A 25,583-nucleotide genomic window follows, 5' to 3' on the forward strand; every position below is an offset into this window, starting at 1 on the left:
GTGGTGAGCGGGGGCGGTGGGTCGTGGTGGTGGTGAGGAGGAGGTGGGTAGTGGTGGTGGTGAGAGGAGGAGGTTGGTAGTGGTGGTGGTGAGAGGAGGAGGTGGGTAGTGGTGGTGGTGAGAGGAGGAGGTGGGTAGTGGTGGTGGTGAGAGGGGGCGGTGGGTAGTGGTGGTTGTGAGAGGAGGTGGTGGGTTGTGGTGTTGGTGAGAGGAGGAGGTGGGTAGTGGTGGTGGTGAGAGGAGGAGGTTGGTAGTGGTGGTGGTGAGAGGAGGAGGTGGGTAGTGGTGGTGGTGAGAGGGGGCGGTGGGTAGTGGTGGTGGTGAGAGGAGGAGGTGGGTAGTGGTGGTGGTGAGAGGAGGAGGTGGGTAGTGGTGGTGGTGAGAGGAGGAGGTGGGTAGTGGTGGTGGTGAGAGGGGGCGGTGGGTAGTGGTGGTGGTGAGAGGAGGTGGTGGGTAGTGGTGGTGGTGAGGAGGAGGTGGGTAGTGGTGGTGGTGAGAGGAGGAGGTTGGTAGTGGTGGTGGTGAGAGGAGGAGGTGGGTAGTGGTGGTGGTGAGAGGGGGCGGTGGGTAGTGGTGGTGGTGAGAGGAGGAGGTGGGTAGTGGTGGTGGTGAGAGGAGGAGGTGGGTAGTGGTGGTGGTGAGAGGAGGAGGTGGGTAGTGGTGGTGGTGAGAGGGGGCAGTGAGTAGTGGTGGTGGTGGGAGGAGGAGGTGGGTAGTGGTGGTGGTGAGAGGTGGGTAGTGGTGGTGGTGAGAGGAGGAGGTGGGTAGTGGTGGTGGTGAGAGGGGGCGGTGAGTAGTGGTGGTGGTGGTGGGAGGGGCGGTGAGTAGTGGTGGTGGTGAGAGGAGGAGGTGGGTAGTGGTGGTGGTGAGAGGAGGCGGTGAGTAGTGGTGGTGGTGGTGGGAGGGGGCGGTGAGTAGTGGTGGTGGTGAGAGGAGGAGGTGGGTAGTGGTGGTGGTGAGAGGAGGAGGTGGGTAGTGCTGGTGGTGAGAGGAGAAGGTGAGTAGTGGTGGTGGTGAGAGGAGGTGGTGGGTAGTGGTGGTGGTGAGAGAAGGTGAGTAGTGGTTGTGGTGAGAGGAGGAGGTGGGTAGTGGTGGTGGTGGGAGGGGCGGTGAGTAGTGGTGGTGGTGAGAGGAGGAGGTGTGTAGTGGTGGTGGTGAGAGGAGGAGGTGGGTAGTGGTGGTGGTGAGAGGGGCGGTGAGTAGTGGTGGTGGTGGTGGGAGGGGGCGGTGAGTAGTGGTGGTGGTGGGAGGGGGCGGTGAGTAGTGGTGGTGGTGAGAGGGGGCGGTGAGTAGTGGTGGTGGTGGTGGGAGGGGGTGGTGAGTAGTGGTGGTGGTGAGAGGGGGCGGTGAGTTATTAATATCCTAATAGGTGAAGTAGGCCAGTCACAATGGTCCATCAGGAACTACATTGTACAATACTGTAGTTTGGGCTCAGCTAATGAAAGCCACTGTCTCAATTCTGCCACACGATACCACATCAGGGCTATATCAAATGGAAGGGACTGCATTTATCCATCCGTACGAATAATGGGCATTCATTTTCAACTAATTGAAAATAACTTCTGGCTAATTTACCCTAGGGCTCGGACCATATCAGCAAGTGCTAAATTACTGCCAATTGACCGTGGGCTGATGGTTGCAACACAAATCAAGCTGAAAGCAAGACCCTAGAGGACTGGCACGAGGCTTGGAGAATGGCAGCTCTGGTCGAGCCTGTGACATTCTGGATAAGACATGGTGGAGGTGTCACATTCTTCAAACTCCCAGTCCCCTACTACTAATATGATGCAGTATCACTTCCCTCCCTCTCATGCTCCCGGCCACAACCCACACTAATGCCTGGGCCAGCAGTAGTCACAGCATTCCCGGCAAACACAGCCCAATCTTTAACCTCGTTACAGTGCGCATGATATACTTTGCAAGCGGGGGCCAAGGGTTTATCCATTATGAATGAGACCCATATTACTCCGGGCATTAGCAATGTATGAGCTGGGATTTAGAAGCACAAGGTCTGGGATTTTTCTGCCTCCTTGTTCTTCCCCTAGCACTTCTTCCTTCTTTCCCTCCCATCCACTAACACAGTGCTGTTCCTTGCCACGTGCTCCGGCTCGAACACTGCCTGACTGGCTCCCATCTCCATCACAACCCGCCTTACAGTAACTCTTCCCTGACAGCTCGTCTGGGTTGGGCCCTGCCTGTCCGATCCCAAGCTCCTTTACTCTGATGCTGGGAGTTTGAAAAGGCAGGGCCCTGCCTGGGGCTGCAGCAGTCAACTGATCTCTGCTTTTGCTCTCTCCATCGCTCCACGCGCGAACCCAGCCGACCCTACCCACCATCACTGGCATAGCCCTGTCTCTTTCAGTCTGATCTCGCATGTCTAATACCTTTGTGATAGTATTTGATCTTGCAAAGCCCCCCAACTGAAATTTTGATGAAATGCCACACAAAAAAACACAGAAAAAAAACATGAAGACAGCAGCTCCTTATTCATCTGTATATATAACACAGATCAAAATACAGTTTTCAGAAGACTGTGAATATGGTGTGTGTATGGTAGAAACCGGCACTGTTGGTGGGCAGCACAGTAACAAAGAGGCAGTAATAAACCATTTTTAGAGCCTATCGCCAGCTGAATCAGAACTAAATGATACATGCATATACCCCTCCCCCATCTACCACACACACCAGCACTAACAAACAACTAATCAGTTCTGTGGGAGCGTTAGTGAGGGAGTCCTAGTAATGGCGAAGGCCTCTATACTGCTTAGCTCGGTGATTCTGATCGTGAGGGGAGGGTGAGGTGGGCTGGGGAGATGCAGCATGTGCTAGTGCTCTCCATGGAGCTCTGAACTCCCCAGGGCTGCACCCCTCTTCTCCCCCTCCCTTCCCTCTCTATTGCAGGGGAACAAGATTACAGAGGCCCCCAGGGAGAGCCCATCTCCCAGCGTGCATCAGGGTACCCTGCTGTTCGCCTGAACAAGAGACGCTTCTAACATTGGGGGCTCTGATCCAGCATTTGCCGTGCTTTTAAAAATGATCACAACAGCGGCTCAAACGATTAACCCTGACCAAGTGGCTCTGGGTTTGAATGGAAAATTGCCCGTGATGACCAGCAACATCTCTGGACACTGGGGAGACGAGACGAGATGTAAAGTCTGGTTCAGAGCCATAATGACTGTGAAACCGCAGACTGAGCCATTAATGGACAAGGTAAAGTATGTCCACTCATCCCTTGTCATCCTCCATGTAAAAGGAAATAAATACAATCTGGTGGGTTTCAGCCACAACAAATGGAGGACAGGAAGGATCGCAGCGTGGCGAGGGGAGCAACGGAGCGACGAGAGGCCTGAACGAGGCCTATTATGACAGGAAGTTCCACTCATCAGCCATTCAGGGCTCTGTAAGAGGAGACATAAATCAATGGCATGCCAATTATGACACCACACTGAGCAGTGTGAGTGCAGGGAATTAGCCGCGCAAATCAGAGGATCAGGTTCAGTTAGATGGGCTCCTCTGGAGTGGAGGGTGGGAACAAAACCACCGCAGGGAGGATGGTGGAAGGAGAGAGAGCTGGAGGGAGAAAATAGAAGACAGAAGAAGGAAGAAGAGAGAAGGCAGACATCTGATGAAATGTGAAGAAGTTCATAAAAAAAAATGTAAATCAACCCTATCAAATCCATTCCTCTGCCTGTAGAGTTGGGATATAAAACTAGCTACAGCTGGATGGAAGAAAGCTAAAGAGCCACTGTAAGCCCATTAGCCAGTCTTCACTGAGCCTGAGAGGAGGAGTGAGGTGTCTGTGCTATGAGACCACAGCCGTCAACAACACTTCTCATATCTTACACTTTCACACAGAGATCTCTCCAGAATATAAAAATGTATGTTCACCTCACCTCCCCCTGCAATCACGCAGGCATCTCTGTCGATCAGGGGGGAACCTGCACGCAGCACGCAGGTTCTACACAGGACGTGGCTATGGGCCTGAACACGGAACACGCCGCCCCGACACCACTGAGCACAGCTGTTTCCCAGAACTTTGATTCTGATTAATTAGAAATAGAACAGCCTATTAAAGTCATTAACATATATCTAAAGTATGCAGGGGGATGTATGCAGGGGGATGTGCACCAAAGGGTATGCAGCATGCACAGTAATGTAGTGCATATATTAAAGAAAGATCTGCAACCAGCACTTGAAAGAGCATATCTTGTAAAATCTTACATATATTATTTATCACTCAGACATCAAAAACGAGACTTTGTAATAACCATTTTAAAATTGATATGTAAAGGTAGTGCAAATCCACCCAAAAGTGTACACGAGACAGGGCGTGAAATAATTCTCCATATCCGGGTCAAACGTAACACACAATATCATACACCATATTGATGTACTGTATATTATATACACTACAATAAAACACATTACTGTTCATGAATGTTTCAGAGTTCAGTGTGATGGTAATACTAGTGGGACTGTGGTGTGATCTACACTGTTCAGTGTGATGGTAATACTAGTGGGACTGTGGTGTGATGGTAATACTAGTGGGACTGTGGTGTGATGGTAATACTAGTGGGACTGTGGTGTGATCTACACTGTTCAGTGTGATGGTAATACTAGTGGGACTGTGGTGTGATCTACTTGACTGTTCAGTGTGATGGTAATACTAGTGGGACTGTGGTGTGATGGTTACTGGACTGTGGTGTGATGGTAATACTAGTGGGACTGTGGTGTGATCTACACTGTTCAGTGTGATGGTAATACTAGTGGGACTGTGGTGTGATGGTAATACTAGTGGGACTGTGGTGTGATCTACACTGTTCAGTGTGATGGTAATACTAGTGGGACTGTGGTGTGATGGTAATACTAGTGGGACTGTGGTGTGATCTACACTGTTCAGTGTGATGGTAATACTAGTGGGACTGTGGTGTGATCTACACTGTTCAGTGTGATGGTAATACTAGTGGGACTGTGGTGTGATCTACACTGTTCAGATGGAGAACAACAGGAAGTCCAGTATAAGACATTGTTACTTTTAGGAGAAACTCAACTATTATTAGTAAGTCAAGCAGGAAACTGGATAGGCTCATAATACAGCATTAACATGATCTGGTCTTGTCCACGGTTACAGTGAGACATAAATTGTAAAGGATTTCAATACTCGGAAACACAAACATTAGCATATATTGAAGTATAGATTGTGTGTCAGCAATGCGATAGAGATGTATCCTCTGTGTGTCTAATCCCTCATCACCTCCACAAAATGAAGTACACACTCCGCAGCAGGAGAAGTGTCATTCTGGACGGCCATGTATCTGATATTCCCAGTGTGCCGGTCTCAGGTTGCACACACACACACACACCACGGGCCTCCTGTGTGCTGTGGTGGTGGGCTGCTAGCTACTCAGTCTACTGTGTCTGTGTGATATCCAAAGCCTGCCTGACTGTCAACCCTCTGTAATTTGGGCCACAATTCATCGCATGACAGATGAATGTTTTAATTGTACGCTGACCTTGATGAAATTAATGGATGCTATATTTCAAATAGGAGTCCAAGGGGTGACGTAGGGAGAGTGTGTGTGTGTGTGTGTGTGTGTGTGTGTGTGTGTGTGTGTGTGTGTGTGTGTGTGTGTGTGTGTGTGTGTGTGTGTGTGTGTGTGTGTGTGTGTGTGTGTGTGTGTGTGTGTGTGTGTGTGAGTGTGTGCTGGTGGAAGTCTTTCTCCACATGTCAGATTGAGTATGTTAAATGTCCTAGGGGAAATCTCCATCTTAGAGCCTTAGTGGAGGTTTTCATACTGCCAAGCTCTGAATATCCCTACTCTTGGTTCAATCCACAGCTGTTTACCAAGTCTTATTCCGAAGATGTACATAGAAATTGAAGGGAGAACCTAATCTGTGCGTGGGCACCACGGTATGCTTGCTCAGTATGGCTATTCATGGCTGGGACACGAACATCAAATCCCCAGAGAATACAGCTGCCAAGATGAGATGTGTTTATACAGGGATTTTGATTTGGGATTTTTACAATTGGATATGAAACCTACTGTCAAAAAGTGCACAGAGGGTTTTTTTGTAGAAAAAATGTTGTGGGGGGAAAACGAACTCAATATACTTAAAAATGACTACAACCAAAACAAAACTGTGTAGAAATGATAATGACCCTACATTCATACAGTTTCTTGACAGTGTTCATAAAATCATCAAAACCAAAAGCTAGACAGTCAGGAAGCATCCAAAATTCCAAAAACGATGGATAGAGGACTATCTGTTGCCAATTTTGCCAGCGAGAACATATAACACATTTTCCGTCCGGCCCTCAGGAACATGCTAAAGAGCGATTGCCAATCCCTGTCAAAATGAGTTTGACACCCCTGCTCTACGTTGTTGTTGCGCTCTACTGTACCTACACACTGTCAACAATACCTCAGCATGGTGCAATGGCTAGTAAAGTAGAGGTGGGTGGGGTTATAGAAACAGAAATGATTCCATTCATATTGGTGTTAGCAGAGCGGTCCGTCTCTCCCTCCCCTTTCTCTTCCTCGTTGCAGGTCTTACTGAGAGCGGTCTAGTTTTTTCTTCTATCCTTCACAAAAGGCTTAGAGAGTGGTCTCTTTAAAAGGTTAACAATGGGCCAGGCCAACCTTGGTTCTCCATGCTTGTAAATGCTGCTGGAGGATTCCTGTTTACTCTTGACCACGGGGGAAGCCTCTCTATCTATATAATGCTCAGCCATAGGCCTGCATTCTAACTCAACGTCCAGTTACCGACCCCACCTGCAAGTCCATGAGTCTGAGGCGCCGACCTTTAGAATGGTATGCTGCCATTGTAAAACACCAGGCCCAGATGGACTATGCCCTCAGTCACATGAGCGGCTGCTCATGCGTAAACCAGCCTAACTTCCTGCGCCGTCTCACCAGATCCCAATGCCTTAGAGGTCCGAGCGAGCATTCTACAGCCTGTTTAACAGTAGCTTCACAACAATCCCCCTGTCTCACCGTTCTCTCCGAGAGATTTTTTAACTGTCTGGATTCTGTTGCTGATTGCCTCTGAACGTGGTGTTGATTAAAAAGTCAGCATTGTTCAGCCTTTCTTGTTCTCTCTTTTTGTAGATCCTGGGAGTACAAACAGTTCAATAGACTGCGTGTGAAAGTGTTTCGCCGCCAGCGTCTGACGAGGGACTGTGCTGGAGAGGCAGGGCCTAGTGCACCGTGCGGGGCTCCTGGAATCCAATACAGTTCTTTATTCCAGGGCTGGGCTGGGGCCGACGTGGAGCTAATCTTTGATCTGAGCTAGGAAGCGGAGGGCTCTAGAGTGGGCTTGCGCTGGCCCATTATTTATGGGAACATCAAAGGCCTGCACTGATCACACTTGTGTCTCTTATCTGGCAAAGAAGAAGCAGCCACAACAACAAAAAGTGACTGGGAGGAAAGCATAATAACGAGCGTGTGTAAAAAGGTAGGGATAAAGGAAGGAGTGAGCGAATGTTTGAAACAGCAGAGGAGGATGGAAGGGGCTCAGGAGGAGATCCCCAGATTAGGATTGATCAGACCGGGGTATGTGGGCCATCCGCCTGGGAACACCGCCCGCCCTCCGTCCGAGAACATATCGGACCTCAAGAGGATCAGAGCCGCTCCTCCCATCCTCTCTCTGTTCCCATGGAATTGAGATTGCCAATGTCAGGGAGCCCCACTCCCTACCTCCCCCGTCCTCCTGTCTCCCCCCTGCCTCCCACTACCACCACCACCACCACCTCCACATCGCATCAGAAATGTGACTGGCCTCAAACTGCTGACTTGCTCACAGTCCATTGAGTTTCCTCTCCTTATCAAATTACAGCCACCTCAATAACCCACTCGCTGCAGCATGCCGGAAGAAATGAGGTTTCTCCACCGCCCGCCCGCCCCTGGCACTGCTCTCCTTCTCCTTCCCCCGCTTTCTTTCTTTCGCATAAAAAAAAGAATACGCAGACTGTTGGGGGGGAAGGTGCGTGTGTAGATTCAAGTGTGTGTATGAGTGTATAATGTTTGTGTGTTTGTGTGTGTGTGTGTTTGACGGCCCGTCGGCTGCACATTGCTGATTTGCAGACGTGGGCCATTGTCCAGATGGTGGGCGCCTGCCTTCTAGGGGACGTTTTTACTTCCACCCCGACGACTGCTCAGTCACGGCAGCCTGCTGAGACCCCAGCATCCCCCTCGCCTAGCGCATAGCGCCCAGAGGCCAGGGCTATCTGTCCTGGGTCACTGCCCCCTCTGTGCCACCAGTACCCAAACACCCCATACTGGACTGTACCTCTGTCACCCCCAGTGTTGAGCCTCTCCCTGCCTTCTCCCTACAACAAGACATCACTTGGTATTTACAGTTTCTCCCATGTGATGAGAGCTTTGGGAGACCGTCGGAACGGACCACGCAAGGTCATCCGTCTCACTCTGGCTCATTGTGCGGCGCCGAGTTGCAGTTATTACAAAGTCACAATGAAAAGACTCATCCCTTGGTCAGCTGTCTAACAGTCTGATGGATGTCATTTAACCTTCAATTGCAGCTGCTTCCAGCTTTAGACACCAGTAAATACACCACAGAGGAAAGTTGAAAATAAATTCCCATCATGCCCCAACTCCCATTTGCTCTTCTCTCTCCATGCCGGTGACACGTCGCCTTCTAGGAGTTAAATGATTTATTTTTAACCTCAACAGCAATCATGTTGCTTCTAATTGGCCCAGATGTATGTATGCAAATGAGGGTTGGGGTTACATTTACAGGAACCCGGTGCAGGGTCCCCTCTTCCTCGAATATGAATTAACATCAATATTTATCTTACTCCCATTATGTAATTTCCTCCACATTCACATACTAATTGTTGCAATTAGCATTAAATAAGAGCCCCAGTTCAGAGGGAATAACCTGCTGGTGAGCACTTACACTGATGCAGTGAGTAGTCACCTGCTCTCACACACACAGACACACAGAGAGGGGGAGGGGGGCAACGAGAGGAGAGGGGGAATGAGAGAAGATGGTGAACGAGAGGAGAGGCGGAAGAGAGATCGAGCAAAAACAGAAAGAGCAACAAAGAGTGATTTCTTTCTCCAGGTAAAACTCTTAGAAGATTCAGATTGTACAGTTTACAGCTCTCCGGTAAACAAAATCAAAAAGACAGGTACAGATAAAAATAAACGTTGGACCTAAATCATTTGATGAACGCGCAAACAATGGCGTGTGCGGCGTGTAACATGAAAGCTTAACCGAGTGCCAGCGCCAGTTACCAGAGAGGCTGGCTTCGACATGCTCGGCCTCCCCCAAGTTTATTGGAGATGACGTGTGTGTGTCAGTGACAGTGAATGTCCATGTTGAGGGGGAGTAGATTAGATCAAGTCCCCTGTGAAACAGCCTTGTCTGCTTCCATTGAGCATCCTGTCTCGTTAAAGAAACAGGTATGCCTGGCCAATAAGCAGGTGTGCTGACATCAGAGGCGTGTTGGGAATACCGGAGCTGATTGTAAAAACCTATAGAGTATTCTTCAAACACAAACCCTATTTGACTGACTTACAGCTATCACAGGGTATCCGTGGGTAAAGTCTTACATGAAGATCAAGTGAGTGATGACTGCAATCTTCAGGTCCACTGGTTCTACATACAGTACGAGGCTTGGTGCTCAGTCCCCTATGGGATGTTCTGTCTTTGTGTGAACAGAATGGTAGTGGGAGAGAGTGTGAAGATGTGATGAAGATGGAGCGGACCTCACTGGTTCTCCAGCCCAAACAAGAGGCCAAAGCTTACCCAATAAAGGAGAGGAGCTCACTACTTTAACTGAGTTGGGAAGTGCCACAACGCTGGAAACCCACTCAAACTCTCCTCATCGAATCACCCCACAACTTAGGGAAGTGAATTCAGACCTTCATTGAAAAACGAAAACAGAGGGCTGGTGTATATAGTGTGTTCAAAACAACAGGGATAATTAAATAAATGAAAAAGTTAATAAATCATGTTTTCCCTATTCTACCACTTCTGGGCAATATCAATGTGTTTGAAATGCGAAGGTGCAATTTGCCAGCCAACATCACACTTTGAGCGTAGAATAATACATGTGAAACATCGACCAAAATAACAGCAGCAGCCAGGCCCTCAGCTAACTTACTCTATACTGTAACTTAGATTGTCTTTTTATTTTCCCTATATCGTGGTGGGCATAGCTCTCTGAGGGAAAAGCCCCTTCACACAAATCACATAGAAATATAAATCTAAAATCCTGCAGTCTTTGATCTGCCTTCATACAGTATAATCAGAGGAGCCCATGACCTTTGCTGATACAGTAGTACAATACTTCACTACAACAAGGCCTTATGGGGGTTTAGTAGTACAGTTTCACACACAGCAGTGCATCAGCTTGATGTAATGTAGTTTCCATCTCTTCATCTCCTTCTCTTCATCTCTGCCTAATGGTACTGCCTGGACCCCCCAATCAAGAGCCTGAAACCTAATCTAGCACCAGAGGGAAAAAAATGTATCGCAAAATCATCAGAAGCATTGTTTACAGACCAAATGAAAGTGAAAATAAATTCTCAAATGAGTGTTGCTAGTGCAGCCGTCTATAAATCCAGCAGAAGCTGGGCTGCTGTCTTAAAGTGGATGGAGGGAGCTAGGCTCTGAAGTGGATGGAGGGAGCTGGGCTCTGAAGTGGAAGAGCAGGTGGAGATGGATATGGTGGCACACTGGCTGTCTTACGCACAGAAACCTCCCTCGTAAAGTATGTTGAGGAATGGAGAATTTATGAGGCTCAGATATCTCACTGCCGGCCTATCATTTCCATGACACTGTCAGCGTAATTCTCTCCAAAACTGCCCAAACCCAGAGATAAAAATGGCCATCACAGTCAGAGACGAAAGAGAGAGGAAAAAGGAGAAAAAGGAAGAGAGGAGAGAGTGAGAGTAGTGAGAGAGAGAGGTTAGGGCTGCCTTATCTATCTGAAGCACCTACTCTCTGACAGGTTGGAAATGACAGAAAAACACACCAGCTCCATAAACAAGCGGAGAGTTGTGAATACTAGAAAATGTCCTGTCTATTTTGCTTACAGTCAAGGAATGTGAGAAATTTTGGTCAATTGGAAGATGAGGCAAATTGCTGTTTGCACAGTATAAGAAGCCCCCATCTATCCCCCACTACCAGCACAACTCCTCTGATTCACAATGTCTTTTACCTTTGAGATGTGTGTGTGTGTGTGTGTGTTACAGAGGAGATTTAGGGTGTTTTTAGAGCGCTATCATAGAGTAGGTGAGTACACTAGAGTGTATTAGAGAGGGCAGTGCTGCCCTGCGAGATTGGATTCTCACCCATGAAATGTAAGCACACAGAAAACTCTCGGCAGCAACAACCTCCAATTTACGCAGCAATTTTCCACTCGCTCTCGACAGAGCTAAATCGCATTTGTCTCCCTCGCATTGATACCACTCTGCCCTAGAATTTCATTCACATTCAGTTAATTAGCACTTCCTCTCCAAGCACCAGAAAGAGCAATCATTGGAAAAAATGAGCAGAGTCATTTATTACAGTTTATTACAGTTCATTGAGGGAGCCAGAATGCCGAGGATATCAGACTGATTACTCACGTTAGCACTGATAGTGGTCTGGCTGACAAAATAAAGTTATTTACATTACAAAAACAGTTGGCTTGGTAAATTAGGCCTTTCTCCGCATGACAATATCTCCTCTGACTGCGCTGCTTCGACGTTTTCTTGGTAAAAGCGGTGTCTTTCAGCCTTTACGACCCTCTTTGAAAACGTTCATTACTACTCATTACTTGCTACTGCTAAAAGCTAGCAATGTGGAGTTACAATTCCGATTCATTAAATTAGAAGCAAAAGTCTGAACAGTGGTGAGAAATGGGAAATATCTGCTTGTTCAGAGAGAGTGACCCCATAGTAGCTCATCTCTCCTAACATGAATAGCATAAAGCAGAGAGTAGCCGTGAGGGAGGGGACAGCTGGTACTGACCCCACCTCCAACAGTCCCCCTGGAGACATGCAGCACATGATCACTCCTATAGTCTCCCAAGGACATGCTGTACTAATATGGCACTCAGACTCTCTCACTCACACACACACAGATTTACATTCATCTGAATCGCATATGAACACACACACGGGGGCATTTATCCATGCATTTATCCATGCAAAAAACCTATAGAGCATATGCACGTAGGCCGAGACACACACACACACACACACACACACACACACACACACACACACACACACACACACACACACACACACACACACACACACACACACACACACACACACACACACACACACACACACGTGGAGGCAGTAATTTGTAAGTTCCATTTTTTAAGGCGCCACAGCAGTGGTCCTGTGGGACCTAATAAAACCTCCTAAGCACATGGGGAGGGACCCCGAGGCGATGCTCTTTCCCACACAGCTCACCTTGATAGATGATTGGAGGGAAACACAGAGGCGTGCTCCACTAACAAACCGCTGCAAGACAAAACAACCAGATTTAGGCTCTCAACGAAATGGAGACAGACGGGGAAGGAGGCCACTGATTTGGGGGAAATTACATAAGCTTCTTCACACCTTTTGAGGTGATTATCCAACTAGTGGAGAGTAATGAACCTCATTCCTGTTCAGTTGCCCGCCAGGAAAGAAGAAGAGTGTGAGCGTTTGTTTTGTTTATTCAACACATAGCAGGAAGGTGTATAACGGCCCACTTGTTATTCTAATAACCATCTAATGGTGATTTGTTCTGTATGCGAGTGTTGACAGGAGAGGCAGAGATGTGATGGGAATTAAAGGTATTACTTCATATTAACTTTAGGCGTTAAAAAAGAATGTGGCGTAACTGACAATTCAGTCCCACCTCTGAAATAAATAAAAAATGACAATAAAAGGGCTCATTTGATTTGAAGAAACAAAAGCAATTCTAAATGTGCCTGGTAGAGGTCATCTATTTGGTGTGTGCCGGGTGGCACACTCCTCCCCCTCACTTTCATTTCCAAATACCTTTGGACTTTTTCACAGAGAACTTAAAATCAATTTCAAGCCCCATTTATTTTTATACACCAGTACATGTTGAACCACAACAGAATAGTTCAAATATTGATCTTCTTTAGAGGATGACCCCTGGTGCCTTTTAATAGTAATATATACAGTTACCGGCTTCCAAATGAGAAGCTAGCCACGGCAATATTGCAAGTCGAGGCAGAAATAAATATTAAAAAACGACTAAAAAGTGTCTGATATGAAAAATTATTTCCTCAAACTGCAGTCGCACAGCACACACTGGTGCTGATAATGACCTTTTGAAAAACAACATTTCAGTGTTTACCTAGAGAACTATTTTTCACGAGCCCCATCTAACTGACAGAGGAAAAACAGCTTGGCCAGAAGGGAAGGAGCACGAGGAGGAACGGAGAAACCGGTAATAATGCTTTGCTGTTCACTACTGCCATTAAGCAGGGTGGTGATAAAAAGGTGGTGGCTTTAATAGCAGGTGATGGCTGTTTCACTTCTATGGTCACTCTGTTAACTCAGCACACAAGATATTATGTCTCATTTGAGAGGATCCTGCTGAGAGGAGGAGGCTTGAAGGACAGTATGAGAGTGACTCTACATTATAAACATAATAATCACAGCTGGCTAAGTTACTGCAGTAAAGAAATAATTGGAGTCAAGCTGCTCGGGCTGCTTAAGCATTTTACTGAGCCATTCAGAGAAACAGAAAACCTCAGGATAGATTATATTTCAGTAAAAACAGTCACCCATACAAACATAGTTCTAATGGATTTTCACAGTGGGGTTATCATCCTCCCTGTTTTATCCCTGTGTGTATGTCTGTGTGTGTGTGAAAGAGAGGGCGATAGAGAGAGCTCCCGCAGTGTAAAGACAAGGAGGCATTGTGTCGCGTCTCTCGTCTCTTTCCCCTCTCGCTGCCCCCTCAGCCTGCTCCGCTCGCGGTCTCTCTTTAGCTAAAGGAGCGCTCAAGCGGACGTAATGGTGGCGATTGCAAAACCAAGCGAATACTCTTGAGCTGTATTAAATCTCTGCATAGAGAATGAGGCCACTGAGATACAGGGTTGACGACACTCAAGTTCACTTCCCTTTTTGATCACAGGCTGCTCCTATAATAGTCCTATGATAATAGTGTAAAATGCACATGGTGGCATGTATTGGTGTTGCCCCCAATAAAACACTAAAATACTGCATTATACTTTCTTTAAACGAGGAGAAAAATTATGTTATGATTCCGGGATCTGGGATCAGTTTTCCTGAGACAGTAAATATTTGACCTGAATAGTGATTACAAGCTCAATTAAATGATGTGTCATGCTATAAAAAAAATCTGGATGAATACTGGAGGGTGAAGATATCCACAACCGCACTTTGTTTTCAGGAAGTGGAGTATATTAGCAACAGAAGCACTGTGCATGCTAATCGCATGACACTGTAGGCTATGCATATAGAAAGCTTGGTCAACTCCAGGCTAATGCGTACCATTAATGACTGGAGATGTTTAGCATTATTGGCAAAATGTAAATATACATTTATTAATGCACTGCACCCCACTCTAATGTTAAGTACGCATTCTCCTGTGAAACATTGTGAATCAACACAAATCCTTCCCCCCCCCAAAGAGACAGAACCCTCAAACTCCCACAATACGGCTTCATGCATGTGTAAATCTATTGAACTGTTTGTGACATTCTTCTTTGTGGGGAGGAAATGTAATTTGGTTCCATTTACAGCGGTCTAACAGAGTCAGTCGGTAGGTAGCCTTAAGAGAACTACTAGTGACAGGGAGGGAGTGTGGCGTGACTCGCATCCCCTCTGAAGAACTAGGCAGCCCTCACTCTGCTCAGCTCACACACCAAATGAAATTTCAACATAAACGACTGAGCTGTGATTTACAATTCTCCTCCAGAGCGGCGAGGAAAGGTGAGAAAACATTTCAATCAGTCCCCTCTGCTTTTGTTCTGCTGTTATGAATTTGCTGTTTAAGGGACAAAACAGCTGAATGGCAGAGAGAGAGAGAAAGAGAGAGAGAGAGATAGAGTGAGAGAGGGCCTCCATAGGAATAATCCTAGGCAAAATACACAATGAAACGTATTCCCTGCCAATGAAATAGCGTTTGAAGTTTTTGAATTGAGTTTGATTGAATCAAAGTGAATTGCGTTGCATCAAATTGACTGCATTAAGGAGTCAAGCCCAGCATTCTTGGTGACAAAATGAAATTATTTAAAATGCTATGAATGCATTTCGAATTTATGAAACAGAAGATGGAAATATAAAATAACTTGTCAACAGATATAAAAAAGGGGAAAGGTGTTGTAAACAGCCTTCACTTCTCCAGGCCCTCTCGTAATCTTCAAAGAATACCGGGTCCAGCTTTAACAGTAACCATTTAACCATAAAGGCCATGTACAGTGAGGGTCTCATTCAGCTTCGCGCAAAAACAGACAACCATTCTCAGTTAACCTTTCCCCATGAGGTCAGTGGAGGGGGAGAACCCAGCCCTCCTGCCTCCTCCACACTCTCATTCCAAAGCCCAAAGAGGCTGTGGCTCATTTCTCAAACCCATCTCCCATGCACCCACACAGCCCATGTAGGAACAGAAACCTATTGGTCCCCAGTTACAGACAGCGTCTCCATTTACAGCTGTCAATAGTACAGCTTGGCATACAATAATTATCCCCTAGAAAGGCCTTGTCTCTTTACCGTTAGAATTAGTCCTGTCCCTGGAGACCTGGAACCTAAATCCCCCATATCCCCCCCCCCCGGCAAAACAGCCTCTCACTGGGGAGGCAGTGGAGGATGAAGGCCTGAGCCGAGGGGGAGGGATAGAGGGATGCAAAAATAGATAAAGTGGTGTATTCCCAGTTCTCTCCACATCCCTTCCTCCACGGCCCCTGTCTTCCCTCCACTCCCGGCTGTGTAGAAGGGATCACAGTGTCGACGCAGACAGGAGTCAGTTACACTGAGAGAAGAGAGATCAGTGGCCGCTGCTGTGGAGGAGGACACAGACCTCCCCTGGGCTGCCTGCCTGGTACACCACTGACAGAGGAACAGGTGAAACCAGAAACCAGACGATCCCTCCCCATCCACACACGCATGAAAGCTCCCTTTAAAGGTTGACTAACCATTCAAGATGCTATTCAAAAAACGGGTGAGGGGAAATGAATAACGCAAAACACCCACAGAAATAATCAATAGATATAACAATAAGGGTCAATATCAACACAGCAGAATGTAATGATACAAAATCCAATTACAAATCAAAGAAAGCAATTTCAGAAATGTGAGATCTCCAGATATGGTAGCAGGCTCAAACAAAGAGACATGTAAGACATGTCTTAAGAAACTCCTTCGTTTTAATTGAACTGCTTCCTACTTAGATAATATAGCTGCATTTACGACCACAGCCAGATGCACACCCAAAGCCTGCTAAATAGAAAATCCATGGGATACAAACTGAGGCCCAGCCACAACTAAATACTGTGGATTTACGTATCCCACCCCAACATTTGTATCAGAAATATATTTCTACTTTCATATACAGCAGTGAAGTAAACACCCGTACTGTAATTCATCAGTGCTGTCAATATCAGACACCATAAGTCATGGAATATGCTACTGTTAAATCCTGATCGACGGAGGAAAAAGATGACATCATCTCCGCAGACAGACAGGCAGCTTTTCACATGTAGTAGAGAGTCCCAAAATACCCTCTGAATTACAGCAGCGAGAGGTAGCATGATACTGCCATTTTGGAATCAGAATAGCCGCATTTCTCTCATTACACCACGAGGAGTCTCTTCTTGTGTTAATGAAAACAAACATTTAGCCAAGATTCATATACACAACAACCCACTACAAAGAGCATCAAATCCGCCTGCCGTGGTACATCAACCCAGTGAAACTGCCGCTACGCAAAACAGGAAAAACTATTGGTTCAGTAATCTTTTATGTAATAAAACTCTGTACGCCTGTGATATCATACAGCTTCATGTTCCAACATAATACCCAAAGCACTCAGAGTCATTTTAATGCGGTCTCCCCTTTTTTGAATTCAAACAAACTGCCAGGGAAAAGGCTTTCACCTCAATCTATTCTCCTTATAGTCTCTGTGTGTCTCTTCCCTCACACAGGCGGCTGGTGCGTCTGGGCCGAGGTGCGGAGAGAAAGAGAGGTGCAGAGGATGCAGTGACCGTCTGAAAAGGAGCGATGGCCACAATACAAAAGAGGGGTCAGCACAGAGAAAGGGGGAGAGGAGAGGGCTAGAGGCTGAATCTTGATTCAATGAATGAGTAATTTCCCAAATAACACTGCAGGAGTAGGATAGGCCCGTTGGGCCCCCATAACAAGGGAATGTGAATCATTGATTCATGTAAAATGCTTTGATATTTTGTGAAAACATCCTTTTTGAATTTTCTATGAATTCTGAGGTGTTACTCCACTTAATAAGGATATGGATTGAACAGAGCAAAACATTTATAGGTTTGAAGCAGGGACTAACATTATATGCCCCATATGTGACATATATTACTTATTGTATTATTTTTTACTAGAGTCAGCCACAAATCATATGGATAAATACAGTACAGTATTCTTGTGTTTCAGATAATAATGTTGTCTTTGTAGACCAGCCTCTCTATTTCCATAAGTCAGTTACAGCAGAGGTAAAGTTGAAGAAATTCCCAATTGTCATACATATCACCCTTTGTTTCATACACAAATATAGACCCCAACCCCCATACACACCCATGCAAAAATATAGACACACACACACACACACACACACACACACACACACACACACACACACACACACACACACACACACACACACACACACACACACACACACACACTTCCGAGGCCATGAATAAAAGCAGTGTTTCCTTGGGGAATCCTAGCCCTGGCTTCTCCACATGAAGTGTGTGCTAGCGGCACCTGGTCCTCCACATGCCTGTCCCCCTCTGATGGCCTAGCCGTCGTGGGCCCGCGCTGGACAGATGGGGAGGAGGGGAGAGGGCCATTACCCTGATGGGGAGCAGGATTTAAAGGGGGAAGCAGGAGGCTCCATCCTGCCAGCCTTACCATTATTTGCTTCAATCACTGCAGTAACACACTGTTTACTGCAACACATCCTAGTGGTAGTAAAAACACAATTGAACAGGCGACCACCCCCCCCTCGCTGAATTAAAATGTTTTGAATAATTTAAGAGATGCATATGGGCCCGCTCTTAACAGTCACCTTGTTGGGTAGTTGTTTTCCTCTACAGGGTGAATCTTAAGATTTCACAAAGCAAGAGGGACCAGTGACAAGGAATCAATTAAAACCAAAAATCTAAGCTTCATATAATTACTCAAACAAATATCAATATAGATGATCATGAGAGAAAAGCGGAAGAGTTGCTCAATGTTCCCCTCTCACAAAATGCACATAAGTGACTGAGCGTCATTTTTTAAATCTGAATTTCTCAGTGAAAAGTGTTGACACACAATGGAAAGTGACAGGACAGTATGGCCATAAAATGAGCAGTAAAATATGCAGCGTTACAATCACAGCAAAATGAGTCATGAAGCCGAGATCTAAACAAACATGTCGTATCCCGGTCTCACGTCACTAATTCATGAATTCCCTCGTTCAAAACAGCACGGGGTGGATTAGAGGAAAATAAAAGGAAATAAAGGCTGAAAAGGGGAAAATAAAGGAGATGACCCCCCCTGTCTGTGTTGGAAGGGTCAGGGTCGGGGTTGGGGAAGTACTTGGGGAAACACAATGCTATCACGTGCTGCCGAGCAAACGGAGGATTGAAAGAAACGGAGAGAGAGAGCGACAGAAAGAGAAAGAGAGAGGGAGGGAGAGGAGACAGAAAAAGAGAGGAAGGGATGGAGAGACGTACCTGGTGTAGGTAGAGGAAGGCAGGGGGACAGTGGAGGGAGTGAGGTAGCATCCCGGAGCCGGAGAGAAGCAGACAGCCTGAGTTGGCCATGGAGCTCAGCGTGTGGTAACGGGATGCTTTGCGCATTTAGCAGGAAGATCCTTCGCTCTCTTTCCTCTTTCCTCGCTACTCTGTCTCTTGCTCTCTCTTGCTCGCTCTCTCGTTCCCGCTCACTCTCTCTCTCCTTCTGGCACAGCGTACCACTCTGTTTTTTCTCTCTCCTGCCCTAGTCTTCCTTCTCTCTTGTTGTGGTCTTTTATTCACTCCAGAGAATTTCTCTTTCAGCTTTTGCAGTAGGTAACCACGGTAGCCAGCCGCACACTGACAATGTGCATGTGCCACCTCTATCTCTCTCTCTCTCTCTCTCTCTCTCTTCTCCTTCCCTATCTCTCTCTCCTTCCCTATCCCTCTCCCTCTCTCTCTCTTTCCTTCCCTATCTATCTCTCTCTCTCTCTTTCCTTCCCTATCTCTCTCTCTCGCTTGTCCCCGGCGCGGCTCTGTTTACTTTGGAAGCGATAAAAGCCAACATAAGCATTCAGACACAGAAGGGGAGGTTCTGTGCAAACCGGGGAGAGGGAGGGAAGGGGGGTTGTAGAGTCGACGGGGGTGGGAGTTGGGGTGATAAAAGAGGTGATGTATTCCTACATCAAACAGGCCGTGTGAATAACAGGGGGGATGAAATGACATCAGAACAGTCGCTGATCCTGGGCATTAGCACCTCGTGGGATGCTGCGTACAGCCTTTTAATTGCAGGCTCCCCCCTCAGAGCCAAATGCTGTCCACGGTCTCCCTCCGTCTATGCAAGAGCTGCACTCAAGGACACATACAACATGTATGGCAAATTTTAATTCACAGCATCCATAGAAGTCTGGCAAATGTATTCACAAAGCCCCGTTATTCGCTTTAGCTTTGGCCGTGACATCTCTCTTCATCTGTGAGCAGTAAATATACATCCGCCCTGACAGAGAGAGAGAGTCTATCCATAAATGATTTACGCTACAAATGTAAAGTCCCCTTTTAATCTTTTTTCCTTCTGTAGAAACAACAAGGGGCTTGATATAAAACGCAATGGAGCTCACATAAAGGCTGTGTGATGTTAGCCTCCATTTATGACACGGGCAGCTACAATAATATCGTTGTGAATTTGGTCACTTTCCCAACCAGACACAGACAGACCATCATAATCACGCCCTGCTGTGGGAGATGACGCATGTCCACTGTGCCGAATTAACTCACTCTGGGACACTCCATTCAGATTCAATCAGCCCCATTCAGATAGTATGCAGGGGGGAAATTACACCAGGAAGGAGTTCAACCAACCCCTACTTCCTATTCATTAGCCCCAGACACTGGGACAGAGCACAGATTGCAGATTAGGGAATACCAATAAGTGGCACAGCACAATGTGTAATACTGTAATAACATTATGTAATTGTTGGCTGATATGTTTTGTACATCTAATTGTTGAGCTGAACAGAATGGAGGGAGAAATTGGTCCTCTGCTAAATGACCAATCAGCATGATCTTAATTGAGACTTGGATAAGGCTGAGGCTGTGTTAACTGGAACTCCAGTGGTATGACTGCATGTCTGCACGACTGCATGTCTGCACACGTCTTGTTCAGGTCCAAGAGCCTGTGTTAAGTACAAGCAGTCGGCCAGTATCACCGCTGTATGTCACTGTACTGTAGAACACTCTCTGATCAGATGACTTGGCTAGAGCCAGCAGGTGCTGCTACTGCTGCAGAGAGAGACAGATAGCTTCTCTCTCTCTCTCTCTCTCTCTCTCTCTCTCTCTCCTCTCTCTCCCTCTCTCTCCCTCTCTTCCTCTCTCTCTCCCTATCGCTTCCTCCCTCTCTCTTCCTCTCTCTCTCCCTCTCTCCCTCTCTCTCACCATCTCTCTCCCTCTCTCTCTCTCCCTCTCTCTCTCTCCCTCTCGCTCCCTCTCTCTCTCCCTCCCTCTCGCTCCCTCTCTCTCCCTCCATCTCCCTCTCCCTCTCTCTCTCTCTCTCTCCCCCTCTCTCTCCCTCCCTGTTTATAATTCAAATTAGCTGTGTCAGATCACTCCCTTCAAAGAGAGAATTGCTGGAATGTTCTCCACTGTGCCTTTCTTTGAGTCATGCAGAATCAAAGCTATCTAAATGTGCTGGAGATCCTCAGTTAAGTCCAGTAACCTCCAGACCTATTCTTCCAATGAAAAAAAGAAGAGAAACCATTACTGTAGACTGTTGATGGAAATAGGAGCTGACTTCCAACATCCAACACACAATGACCACCATCATCACTGTCTTCTATCACCTCCTCATCACCATCATCACCATCATCACTGTCTTCTATCACCTCCTCCTCCTCATCACCATGATCACCATCATCACTGTCTTCTATCACCTCCTCATCACCATGATCACCATCATCACTGTCTTCTATCACCTCCTCCTCCTCCATCACCATGATCACCATCATCACTGTCTTCTATCACCTCCTCCTCATCACCATGATCACCATCATCACTGTCTTCTATCACCTCCTCCTCCCTCATCACCATGATCACCATCATCACTGTCTTCTATCACCTCCTCCTCCCATCATCACCATGATCACCATCATCACTGTCTTCTATCACCTCCTCCTCATCATCACCATGATCACCATCATCACTGTCTTCTATCACCTCCTCCTCCTCATCACCATGATCACCATCATCACTGTCTTCTATCACCTCCTCCTCCTCATCACCATGATCACCATCATCACTGTCTTCTATCACCTCCTCCTCCTCATCATCACCATGATCACCATCATCACTGTCTTCTATCACCTCCTCCTCCTCATCATCACCATCATCACCATCATCACTGTCTTCTATCACCTCCTCCTCATCACCATGACCACCATCATCACTGTCTTCTATCACCTCCTCCTCATCACCATGATCACCATCATCACTGTCTTCTATCACCTCCTCCTCATCACCATGACCACCATCATCACTGTCTTCTATCACCTCCTCATCACAATGACCACCATCATCACTGTCTTCTATCACCTCCTCCTCCTCATCATCACCATCATCACTGTCTTCTATCACCTCCTCCTCCTCATCATCACCATCATCACCATCATCACTGTCTTCTATCACCTCGTCCTCCTCCTCATCACCATCATCACCATCATCGCTGTCTTCTATCACCTCCTCCTCCTCATCATCACCATCATCACTGTCTTCTATCACCTCCTCCTCCTCATCATCACCATCATCACCATCATCACTGTCTTCTATCACCTCGTCCTCCTCCTCATCACCATCATCACCATCATCACTGTCTTCTATCACCTCCTCATCACCATGATCACCATCATCACTGTCTTCTATCACCTCCTCCTCCTCATCATCACCATCATCACCATCATCACTGTCTTCTATCACCTCCTCCTCCTCATCATCACCATCATCACCATCATCACTGTCTTCTATCACCTCCTCCTCCTCATCACCATCATCACCATCATCGCTGTCTTCTATCACCTCCTCCTCATCACCATGATCACCATCATCACTGTCTTCTATCACCTCCTCCTCCTCATCATCACCATCATCACCATCATCACTGTCTTCTATCACCTCCTCTCATCACCATGATCACCATCATCACTGTCTTCTATCACCTCCTCCTCCTCCTCATCACCATGATCACCATCATCACTGTCTTCTATCACCTCCTCCTCCTCATCACCATGATCACCATCATCACTGTCTTCTATCACCTCCTCCTCCTCCTCATCACCATGATCACCATCATCACTGTCTTCCATCACCTCCTCCTCCTCCTCATCACCATGATCACCATCATCACTGTCTTCTATCACCTCCTCCTCCTCCTCATCACCATGATCACCATCATCGCTGTCTTCTATCACCTCCTCCTCTATCACCATGATCACCATCATCACTGTCTTCTATCACCTCGTCCTCCTCCTCATCACCATCATCACTGTCTTCTATCACCTCCTCCTCATCACCATGATCACCATCATCACTGTCTTCTATCACCTCCTCCTCATCACCATGATCACCATCATCACTGTCTTCTATCACCTCCTCCTCCTCACCATGCACCATCATCACCATCATCACTGTCTTCTATCACCTCCTCCTCCTCCTCATCACCATCATCACTGTCTTCTATCACCTCCTCCTCATCACCATGACCACCATCATCACTGTCTTCTATCACCTCCTCCTCATCACCATGATCACCATCATCACTGTCTTCTATCACCTCTCCTCCTCTATCACCATGATCACCATCATCACTGTCTTCTATCACCTCCTCCTCATCACCATGATCACCATCATCACTGTCTTCTATCACCTCCTCCTCCTCTTCATCACCATGATCACCATCATCACTGTCTTCTATCACCTCCTCCTCCTCCTCTTCATCACCATGATCACCATCATCACTGTCTTCTATCACCTCCTCCTCCTCACCATGATCACATCATCACTGTCTTCTATCACCTCCTCATCACCATCTCCACTGTGGCAACCTGATAATATTCATAATAACGATTATTATCCCCATCCCCTTGTCATGTGTTTCTCCAGTGTGTTTCTAGTTGGCCCAGCTATGTGATTCCTCCTCTGAGACAGGACTCACACAGAGGTGGGGGAGATGAGAGGCACAGGAGATGCAATCAGCTGATTTCAGACGTTACTGTTATTAAAGCAGGTGATAATATCCCTTCAAAATATAACAGGAAATATGTTACAAATATGGTGATTTTCCTGTGGGTCTTAGAGGCCGGTGTGGTTGTAATGTAGTCTGTAATGTAGTCTGTAATGCAGTCTGTAATGTAGTCTGTAATGTAGTCTGTAATGTAGTCTGTAATGCAGTCTGTAATGCAGTCTGTAATGCAGTCTGTAATGCAGTCTGTAATGCAGTCTGTAATGCAGTCTGTAATGTAGTCTGTAATGTAGTCTGTAATGCAGTCTGTAATGTAGTCTGTAATGCAGTCTGTAATGCAGTCTGTAATGCAGTCTGTAATGTAGTCTGTAATGTAGTCTGTAATGTAGTCTGTAATGTAGTCTGTAATGCAGTCTGTAATGCAGTCTGTAAAGGCGGAAAGCAGCAGTGATACCATTAAGACTCCATCCCCTGAGCTCCGAGCCCAGTCAGCAATAATCAGAGGCAATAGAGGCAGTGGCTAATGCAGCCCAAACAATTGGAGGCACATGTCTGTTTCCCACTGTTTTACCATATTGCCATGATCAATACTGACTACTAGCAATAATCATCATAAGAGATGACTGTTTATATCCTTACCTCTGCTCTCTCTGTCAGTCTACTGCAGGGTTTCACTATGGACACAGCTCCCCCATCAGGAGGACAGAGAGAAACAGACAGGAAACACATGTGTACAACGCATAATAGGAACATGATATGACCAAATGTACACATGTTGATACATATTCAATTATATTTTATCACTCGCTGTCACTTGTTAGTGAACATATTGATATAATCAGTTAACTGATGTTCCAAAAATATCACTGATCTCAGAGTATGTTATTTGGTCCAGATGTAATTTGGTCTAGAGTAGTCTCTCTGTGACCCAACACCCCCTCACTCCCCCTCCTCTCTCCGAGGAGACCTCTGGAGATCCTTTGAAATGAAAACAAAGCAGCAGCAGTGTTTTGTGCTGGGTAGATTACTGGAGAGGCAGCGGGGGCCTTTGGAAGGGGGACCCTTGGAGTGCCCCTCTGACAAGCCTTCCTCATTATCTGGCATCGCCATGGCGCCTCGGAACCCCTCAGTAGATGAGGGGGCACACGAACGCCATGATCAGCGTGTCCTCAGGGCGTGCAGCGAGGCGAGGGTGGTGCTCTCGCTAAAGGTCCACTGATTAAACCTCAGGCCCAGAGCGCCTGGGATCCCCACTAATTAAAGGTTGTGTCATAGCAGCCTAACATAACAAACTTCTGACTGCTGCTCCCTCTGGTTTATCATAACAAGGACATTTTACAGACTTCCCGGCCACTCTCCCTGCCCCACCCCTCTCATTTTCCCTGGCATCCCTGGCAGAGTCTTACGCCAGTTGGTTCAGGATGGGAACAGGGCGCCAGGAGGACAAGGCGGGCGAGTGTTTAACCTGCCTCTCACCCGTCTCACCGTGCCAGGCTCTTTGTGGAAGAGTCAGCGCTCCTTTGTCTGGGCTCATAATTAAGGCAACAAGGTACCAGCTCTCCTGCTCATTATTTCTTCACTTTGTGTGCAGATCGGAGTCATTAGGAAGGCTGTGCCACGGGGGGCTGCTGGTGTGATCACAGAGACAGAACACGGAGTTATGAAGGAACAGGATTTGCTAGTCTTTCTTGCACCAAATTAGCCGCGTTTGTCTCTCACTTGTCTTTTAAATGTCAATAGCCGGCTACAGTTAAAGTATTGGTTTAGGCTCCCCAAAGCTGTCAAGTCCTAATAACATTGATGAAAGGATAGTTATGGGTTAGGGTAGGGGTGGGTGAGTTTGTCTGTCAGATCTAAGCCACTAGGATATGCTGTTGCTGTAGACCCTCGCTACAGACTTCAGGCTCTGGTAACCACCACTGTAAATGGATTCTGAAACAG

General features: G+C 46.8%; 1 protein-coding gene and 1 pseudogene across 1 annotated transcript in view; one reads left to right on the forward strand and one right to left on the reverse strand.

Moving 5' to 3' along the window:
* Positions 1 to 25,583, reverse strand: part of LOC106601169 (RNA binding protein fox-1 homolog 3-like) — a 119,394-nt gene that overhangs the window by 75,761 nt on the left and 18,050 nt on the right.
* LOC123741848 (uncharacterized protein DDB_G0271670-like) lies at positions 21,612 to 24,861 on the forward strand (annotated as a pseudogene).

The sequence above is a fragment of the Salmo salar genome, chromosome ssa03 (assembly GCF_905237065.1).
Source record: "Salmo salar chromosome ssa03, Ssal_v3.1, whole genome shotgun sequence".
Taxonomy (NCBI): Eukaryota; Metazoa; Chordata; class Actinopteri; order Salmoniformes; family Salmonidae; genus Salmo; species Salmo salar.